The following is a 9,160-nucleotide window of genomic DNA, read 5'->3' as shown; positions in this document are numbered from 1 at the left end:
ATATCTGAAGGGAACACCCTCTATATACTCTGTCGACCCTCACTGTCCTATCATCTGCTATCTCAACCTCTAATGGACAATCCAGCTCCCCCGGAGCTCTGCTAAATCTCTTGCTAAGCGCAAGCGATACAAATGATCAGGTGGCCCCCGAATCGAACAATACCAAAGCAGGGATGCCGTTCACCGAGAACGACCCTAAATAAAACGTACCATCAAATAATATTCAAGCGATATATTAATAATTAAAAGATGAAAGAAATATACATACCCGTCACCACATCAGGAGTCGCTCGCGCCTCCTCTGCTGTCATCTGAAATGCCCTGCTCTTCGCCACCGGCGCATCAGCTCGGCCCTGCCGGCCATCCGTGATCCTCAAGGTGGCAGGGGCGGGTGCAAGCACCTTCCCTGCTGCAGCTAAACTGGGACACTGGGACCTTTTGTGTCCCCTCTGATTGCACTGAAAGCAAATCAGATGCGATGCTGTAACCGTAGTGGTAGGGGCCGTACAATCCCTACTCATATGCCCGGTCCGACCGCACTTGTAGCAGCCGGAACTCCCTGCCTTGCACGCCCCCTCGTGCAACCTCCCACACTTGCCACACCGACCGTGGCTCTGCTGACCCCTGGACCTGTGATCTGAAACCTTGGGCTTTTTGCCCACACTGCCTGTACCCGAAACCGCCTCCGGTTTCCTCTTCCTCTCCATCTCGAGATCAATCTCCCTCTCTCTGGCTCTAGCAATCATGTCGTCCAGTGTTTTGCAACTGGACCGGCTCACAAACATACGAATATCACTCCGCAACATCTCGTGATAACGGGCCTCCTTCATCTCCTCATCGGCTGCATATTGTGGAACAAGAAGGGCCCGCTCCCTGAACTTGGCGGTGATCTCCGCCACTGTCTCGGTAGTCTGGGTAAGATCCTGGAACTCCCTGGCTAACTGTTGCACCTCGATGACTGGTGCAAACTCCGCTCTGAACCTGGTAGAGAAATCAGCCCAGGTCATGGCATCCAATGCCGCATCATCCCCGATGGCATGTCCTACCTCCTCCCACCAGTCTCGTGCCCTGTCCTTCAGGAGACAGGACGCCAATCTGACCTTGTCCCCCTCGGGACATCTGCTAGTGCGGAATGCGTTGGCCACATCTGTCAACCACCTGGTACTCGCTATGGGGTCCCGTGCCCCGTGATAGTCAGGAGCCCCGCATGCCCTGAACTCCCTGAAAGTGAGTGTGCGCGACCCCATCACGGCCGCCATCTCAGTACGGAAAGTACTCAGTCTCTCATCCATCATCTCCAAAAGTCCGGAACTAACTGCATCGGACCAGAGTCCGGAACTAACTGCATCGGACCAGAGTCCGGAACTGACTGCATCGGACCGGAGTCCGGAACTGACTGCATCGGACCGAAGTCCGGAACTGACTGTGCATAGCATAGCATATCATAACAATTATACTGCATACGGCATCGGGCCGTAGCCCGGAACATAAACACATACACATAGCGCATAAATCATGTCTGAACCACGAAGGCATCAAACATACTAACTACTACATTGGACCGAAGTCCGGAACTACTACTAGCTGAACGGGCCGGCATTGTGGCCTTAGACCCGTCCCTACTGGAAGGAAACTCACCTCGTAAGCTAGCGGATGAGGGTGTGGCTCGGAAAGCTAACGGCTGCTGCTCCTGAATCTCCTCGGCTACAAATCCATAAACACACTCAATCAATCACTAACACTACACTCGGGGTAAAATGACTCTTTTACCCTTGGTCAAAGTCAACTTACTCAGGGCTGACTCGCCGAGTCGGGATACCCAACTCGCCGAGTCCTAGACTTTCCTCTCAACTCTTACACACTGGTACTCGTCGAGTGTGGCATCGACTCGACGAGTACCCTCTGGATCCAAGAACTCAAATGATCTTCATCCGACTCGCCGAGTCGGATGAACAGACTCGACGAGTTGTTCTTGATCCCCAAGAAGATTGCCTTGGACTCGCCGGGTTGTATGAACAAACTCGCCGAGTCCCTCCATTACTGAGTCTACTCTCAACTCGCTGAGTCCACTCCCCAACTCACCTCGTCCACTCGACACTGAATAAACTGAAGAACTCGGGACTCGCGACCTGACTCGTCGAGTCGTTCTTCCGACTCGCCGAGTCGCCGCCATGCAACATATTTTTACTCGATTTCTCTTGAATCCAACACATGCAAATGATAGATCTAGGTCCAATAAGCTGTGTTACCACGTAAAGTTTCCAACTTTACGTGCACAACCTCGTGAATAAGGGAAATAAGGCTAAAAGATGCACAACAAGAGTAGATCCATGGCTAATATGCAATGTAACTCCAAAAAGACAGTAGATCTGGGCTCTACAACACCCCAACACTCAGATCCAAAGGTATTTCGACTTATTAACACATTCATGCAAACATAAAGCTTGGAACAACATCAAATAGCCCTTAAAATAGCTCTAATGGAAGTTTAAGCATGTAACCAGAGGGGAACTCCGAAAATACCTCAATAAGCTCAGATTTGACCTTGGATCTTTGCACTACAACTTGTTTCCTTGCTTCCTTCTTCTTCTCCTTCTTCACACCTTCACAAAATGGAACTAAATCACTTATAAGCTCTCAAATGGAAGGGTTAGGGTTTCTCACAGAGCTCTCAGGGTGAAAGTGGCGAGAATGAGGCTATAATGGGGTTTAAATAGTGAGCAAACCCGGGGATTTAGGGTTTCACCCAGACGGACGGACTCGCCGAGTCCCGGATATGGACTCGTCGAGTCGCCGGCTCCCGCGTGCACAAAATGCGCGACCCAACTCGGCGAGTCAGGCTAGAACTCGTCGAGTCCCTCTTGAAAACTTAGACCATTAACAATTAATTAACATACCGGAAACGGGTCGTTACAAGATGAAGTTGCAAAATTTCTAAATATCATTGACTATTGGACGAATGTAGGATTACCGACATGACCTATAGTTATACATTTTGTCTAGGTTACTGGGATGCCTCAATAATCGAGATCATTATGAGATTACAAAGAATTATTTTGTATGTTCTTGGAGCTCTTGTCGTCGGGTTATGATGTGATTGTACCAACTACAACATATGTGACTTCTTTGGTATTTCAGTATGATATGGATACTATTTATTTGGAATCTTATAAATAAAGGATTCACCATGATAGATAGTTTATTAGGGATCTTATGCATATTTCATTTCTTGGGTATCTTTTGCATATTGTTATAAAATGGATAATATTTATTGCAAACACATTTCCTTTGGTTTCAAGAAAATGTAGAGCTTCTACCCAATTCTTTTTACATTTTGTGCAAACCACGTGTTTGTTGGAGTGTCACTTGTTAGGGTCTATGCATGATTTAGAGATGCAACTCGAGGCTTAATGCATTTTTTTCTTTTCTTATAGATTTATCTTGTACATCTTCGAATGGAACTTGGACGTGCCCATTTTGGGGTTTCATTATTTCCCGAATTGTCAAGTGGGAGCTAAGGGATTTCTTGTTTGATATATCATCTCAATAGATTACATTTTTCTACCAATGAACATAGAAGTGTGTTGTGGGAGACAATTTCTACACACCATTGTTTTGTTTATGGATGTCAAAGAAACATTAAAGGCGTTTGGTTAATAGATGTATATGAGGTGTATAAGTATACACAAAGTGAGTCATGCTTTTCATCATCCTGATGGTCTTGTACGTTTTACAATTTGGACTAATGACATGAGTGGACATATTATTAGCATTTTAAAACCATCCACTAAGGAGTCCGATACCGATGTAAATGAGAGGTTGGTATTGGAAGTTCAGCTCCTTGTTAGTGTTTCTAAAATCACCTATCACTACTATTAAAGGTATCCCTCATAGTTGTTGTATGGATTTCTCTTAGATGTTTAAAGCAATTCTATACAAGGTGATTACTCATCCCGGGTATGTTGAAGCATGGGTTAGGTTGTTACTTCTTCCTTGGTGCACTTGTAGTTGTTCGTGCCACATAATACACAAAAAGTATGTTTATGAATATGACGTCCTTACAACATCATTATATCTTGGATAGTGGAATATATGGTGTGGATTTTATTGTGTTTGTGATTTGATGGGTTTTCGTGATCCAGTTCTGTTATTTGACTTTAGCGGTTTCACTAATAAGGACACTCCCCCCCCCCCCTTTGCGCGGAAACCCAACATGCATTAGTGAGTGAAATCGTTCAAGACATTGGAGTACACTTTGAAATGACTGTTAGACAGAAAATAGTTTTCGCTTGGGATTTCTTATGGAAATTCCTATAGATTGTCTTGGCCAATATATGTCACTAGTAGAGTAGTGTACTATCCTTATGTAGCACCTCATGATTCCACTATTTCTATGTTATGAGATATGCCCAGCTTGTCGCACGACATGATTGAACTCTTTTGGGGAGCACCTAGTACATTGTTAAGATTATGGGGTTCAAGTACCGACACAATATGGTCAATGATGTTCTTTTTTATGTACTTATGTATGTTAGGGGTTCTGCCACGAAAGAGGTACCCGTGAACTTCCTGATTTGCTCATCAGAAGGAAGGTCAACACTTAGATTAGCTGACATTTTGATTTTTGGATGGGTAGTAGGTAAACATGCATATATGGATCTAACAAGGTTTCCCCTCTTCCGGGCTTAAGGAGTTGTGAGTTTCATTGTAAGACAAACTACTTTTAAAGTTGTTTCATGCAAAATGATAAATCATAGGGAAACATTCATCGAGAACCAACATGTGTGTGTACCAATTGTGTTTGATACTTTTAGTTTCCTTATGCCAGCTATTTTAGAGCTTCTTAATAAAGTCCAATAGATCATGCATAGTAATTTTATGAGCCTAAGATCTATGAATGTAATTTTTAAAGAACTAGTTTTGACATCTAGAAATGACTAGCACTACAAGAATAAACACTTATAGGGACAGGATCTATAGGGACGACATGTGTCGTCCCTATAGGCTCCCTATAGCGACGACCTGTCGTCACCGAAGAGTTGACCAAATTTTATTGACTCTTGAAGCTACCGGGATGACATCTTGTCTCAACATGTTAAGCGGGAAAAGAAAGTGGGTTGGCGCGTTCTTGAAAAACCTGTAGGGATGACTTCTTGTCCCCATACCTTTCTATGCCCAAAATATATAAATATATATAATATATTTAGTTGAAAAATAAAAAAAACGACGTTGTTTGTTTATGGTAATAGTGGCGATAGGTCGTCCCCGTAGGTTATGATCTGAGAATCCGCTTCCCTTTGGTGATCTCCGGTCTCGGACTTCTCTGTAGCTCATCGATTAGTTTGTCTCAGGATCCATCTCCCCCTTCATCACCGGTGTTTAACCTAACCCTTAACACTAGTTCATTAACGCCTCCAACTCCATTTCTCGTTCGTTCAAGTCTATCAGAACTCAAGCAAATCTCCATTTTTCTGTACAGGTTTGTTGAAGCTCATGCACATCTCCATATTTCTATGTTTTTTGTTCCTTCGTCTCCATCCCTAACTCGTAATTTTCTATGATTTCATTGTTGCTCTCTCAGGATGCGATTTTCTCACATCGATTCGAAAATCTCCATCACCAGTTCTCGTTCCCCAGCTTATCTTCTGTGATTCAAAGGTATTTTGTTTTCAGAATTGATAATATGCTACCATTGCTAATCCTGTACTTTAATTGTTAAAATCTTTTGTTTTACTCAAATCTAGTTGAGAATTTCATACGTTTGCTTAAGAAAATCCAAATTTGGGATTTTAAGCTGCCTGATTACATTTTTAGGTGTACAGAGATGCATAAACCCAACCAAGAATCAGAAGCTTTTTTTGCTGATGTGGCAACATGAGTTTTCATGATGTGGATTTGTATGCTACCAATGGTAATGGTGAGTTTTTCATAAAAAATATTTAGTGATATTTGTATCCATTTGTGCAGGAAGATCTTGAATTGATGAAGTATTATCATTGGGATTCAAAATGACACATTTAGCCTTTGCTTTTCTCCTTTTTCTCTTTCTTGATGCTTCATAACTTACAGTGTTAGCACCATTAGTGAGTTTTGTGTAATCTTCTCATTTTGTGACCATTTTGCCCTTGACAATATCTAAGTAACTTCCTGCTTTTGAGACCATTTTGCTCTTAACAATATCTAAGTAACTTCTTGCTTTTGAGACCATTTTAGGGTGCTCTTCTCTTTTGTACACTGTACTCTTCATATTTTTTATGGATATTCAAATTGTGATTTTATAATTTTGTTCCTTTTTTTATCAATTTATGTATCTTCTTCTTCTTAGCTCTCATTATAAACTTGCACCTCACTTTTGAATTTGATTCCCCTTTTTGTGATTTCTTAAATTAATAGGTTGCATTGATTTCTATTGAGTCAAGTTTCAGATAGCATTGCAGAAATTTTGGTCTTTTAATCTTATTTATAGTATTTATTTATGCATGTCCACTCTGGTAATTAATTAAACTGGAAAGGCATGTAATTTTCCTTTTGTGTGTGATGTTTTTTGGTTGTAGGATTAGCACTTGAACGTTTGATTAGGTTCTGGCATACTTAAACCTATTGTCTTTTTTAAATTTGCTATTTCTTGCAATTAACTCTTATGGATCCTCAACCTTTTGACTTTTTTACCCTTTAGGTTTGGCCATACGAGGAAGGTGGAGAGTATGGATTTGTTCAAGGGCTTTTTAGATTAATGCACACTCTTTTTTCACGTACTTATCGTTTCTCTCTTCAGCTCAATTAGTAAGTTATAATTTATAATCAAGCATGAGCTCTTGTCTCTAACTCTGCAAAGGCTATAGGTTGCACGGTAGTCAATGTTGGCAGCCAGGATCTAGTAGAAGGAAGAGTAAGCCTCATTTGATGCTTTTATAATTTATAATTTTGTTCTTTTTTTTTTAAAGTTACAACAACAATAATCACTTTAACTTGTAGTTGATGCTTTTAGTTTAGGTTGTCTGACTTTTTCCTCCTCAATTTTGCAACCTCATTTGGTATTTGGCCTAATTTCTTAAATCAATTTTGCAGCCTCATTTGGTACTTGGCCTAATTAGTTAGGTGGTTTTTCTTTTGTCTAATAAATACAAATCAAAAGTTAAGGATTTAATTTAACCAATCATGAAAAAACAATATGAGTTATCATAAACAGAATGATGGTTGCACCTACAGATACAACTCCTGGCTGATCTCAACCTTAGAAAGACACCTCAACTTCTAGAATTGTAGATACAATATGAGGTAATTCTTGATCCTTGTTTTTTATTTTTAGATTAATGAGAATCTTCAGCATGTGGTTTATATGTATGGTGTTTTATTTATAGGATGTTGAGGAGCTCATAACATTATCACCTGAGAAAATCTTATTGAAATGGATGAACTTTCATTTTAAGAAAGCAGGCTACACAAAAACTGTAACAAATTTCTCTGCAGATATAAAGGTAACCGCCACTACCAGATTTTTTCATTGAGGATCTTTTTGTAAGTAGATGGTTGTCTCTCTCTCTCTCTCTCTCTCTCTCTCACGTAGTTGAAATTAACTATTTGCCCTTTTTCACTTTGATGGGAAAATTAGAGTGTAATTTATAACAGGTGAGCACCTACGCGTTGCTGGTTGAAGATGTACTTGAAGTTGTATCCAATACAGTTGTGGTGCATGAAGCTGCAGCCTCACGCATACAACGCCTAACTAAGGTAAATAAGGTAAATATAATACAACCTGTTCTGTTTAACAAATGGATCTTACAGTCATGTTCTTTTATGTTCTGTCCTTTCCTGTTTAACAAAATGGGGTCTTACAGTTTATCGAATTTGAATCATTTTATAGCAAACCATGGTGTTTTTCCACAATTTGAGATTTTTAAAATTTAAAATCTTGATGAATTCAGGGGTTTTGGGGTGGCTAGAGAGTGGGGTACTCAATGGAAGATCTTGATGATTACTCAAATTTCGAAGGGCAATCTGAATACCGAAAGGACAAGAGAAGAAGATCTAGTGGTCAAACCCAGAAACCCAAGAAAAAAAAAGTAGTTTTAAGGGCATACCTATAGAGACGACATATCGTCTCTATAGATGCATCAACCATGACGTCATGATGTCGCTATATGGTAAGTGTTGACTGTATATATGTACCTACGGAGACAAAAAGTTGTCTCTATAGCTATACCTATGGAGACGACATGTTGTTTTTATAGATGAATCTATAGAGATGACTTGTCTTCTCTACAAAATCATCAAAGGAGACCAAAAACTTATAGAGACGAACCAGAATAGAATGACAGATCGTCTCCAAAGGCTACCAATTGCGACGATTTTTTTAGCGACGACAATAAAGATCTACTGCGACGGGGCTATGGTGACGAGAGTTATAGGGACGACATGTCATCCTGGACACCTATAGGGATGACTTTTGGAACCTACAGAGACGACAATTGTCATCCCTATAGGTCCCGTTTCTTATAGTGACACTTTGATCTAAGTTTCTTTTAAAAATAATGCGAAAACTATAGCCCAAGGTACTTTTAAATTTAATTTCAGAATAAAAAATAATTTTCAAATCGAATCAGAAATTCTAAAGGTCCAAATCATCGACCGTTTGTTTGCTATTTGTTGAACCTTATCCTCGAAGACCTCATATCCTTCATCTTGGTGCCAACACATGCAACCATCATGGAGGTGCACCATCATCGTGTTGCAATCGCCCATAGCCTATCCATTGTGATTTTCAATTTTGCACAATCCCTCCCTTTATCAAGCAACCCTAAGATGTATCGTGTTTGCTAGCTTAGTGTAACTCTCTTTCACTTAAACTTAGAAAAAATAATTAATATGAAATAGAACACTATAATATCTCGTAAATAAAACACTATAACTTAGCAATCACATATCTCATAAACGAATGCTTTACATCTTTTGTTGTTTCTTGATTTGTTGTAATAAAATTGCAAATGTTAGATGTATTTATAGAGAGGCATTGAGTTTTAAAGATTTCTTCTAACTTATATACTAGCAATAATTTTAGATTGCATTATAACTTTCTAAAATATTCTATCTTAAGCTACTTACTACAATATTTTAAACAATCATAATACTTTCACGACATTTTAGAAATTTCTATAAGCTT

General features: G+C 40.1%; 1 long non-coding RNA gene across 3 annotated transcripts; it reads left to right on the top strand.

Moving 5' to 3' along the window:
- Window positions 1-7,165: 7,165 nt before the first annotated feature.
- Window positions 7,166-8,919, top strand: LOC144998653 (uncharacterized). Of its 3 annotated transcripts, none has more exons than XR_013660394.1 (4): window positions 7,166-7,278; window positions 7,362-7,478; window positions 7,630-7,731; window positions 7,926-8,919. It is a non-coding gene; the product is annotated as an uncharacterized LOC144998653 (long non-coding RNA). The 3 variants fall into 3 exon arrangements; XR_013660391.1 differs by having other exon boundaries at window positions 7,630-7,740; XR_013660396.1 differs by having other exon boundaries at window positions 7,362-7,518; window positions 7,630-7,740.
- The last annotated feature ends 241 nt before the right edge of the window (window positions 8,920-9,160 follow it).

Source organism: Lactuca saligna, chromosome 1 (assembly GCF_052625555.1).
Source record: "Lactuca saligna cultivar CGN05327 chromosome 1, ASM5262555v1, whole genome shotgun sequence".
Lineage (NCBI taxonomy): Eukaryota > Viridiplantae > Streptophyta > Magnoliopsida > Asterales > Asteraceae > Lactuca > Lactuca saligna.
Note: the sequence above shows the minus strand (reverse complement) of the source record. Positions and strands in the feature narration are given on the sequence as shown.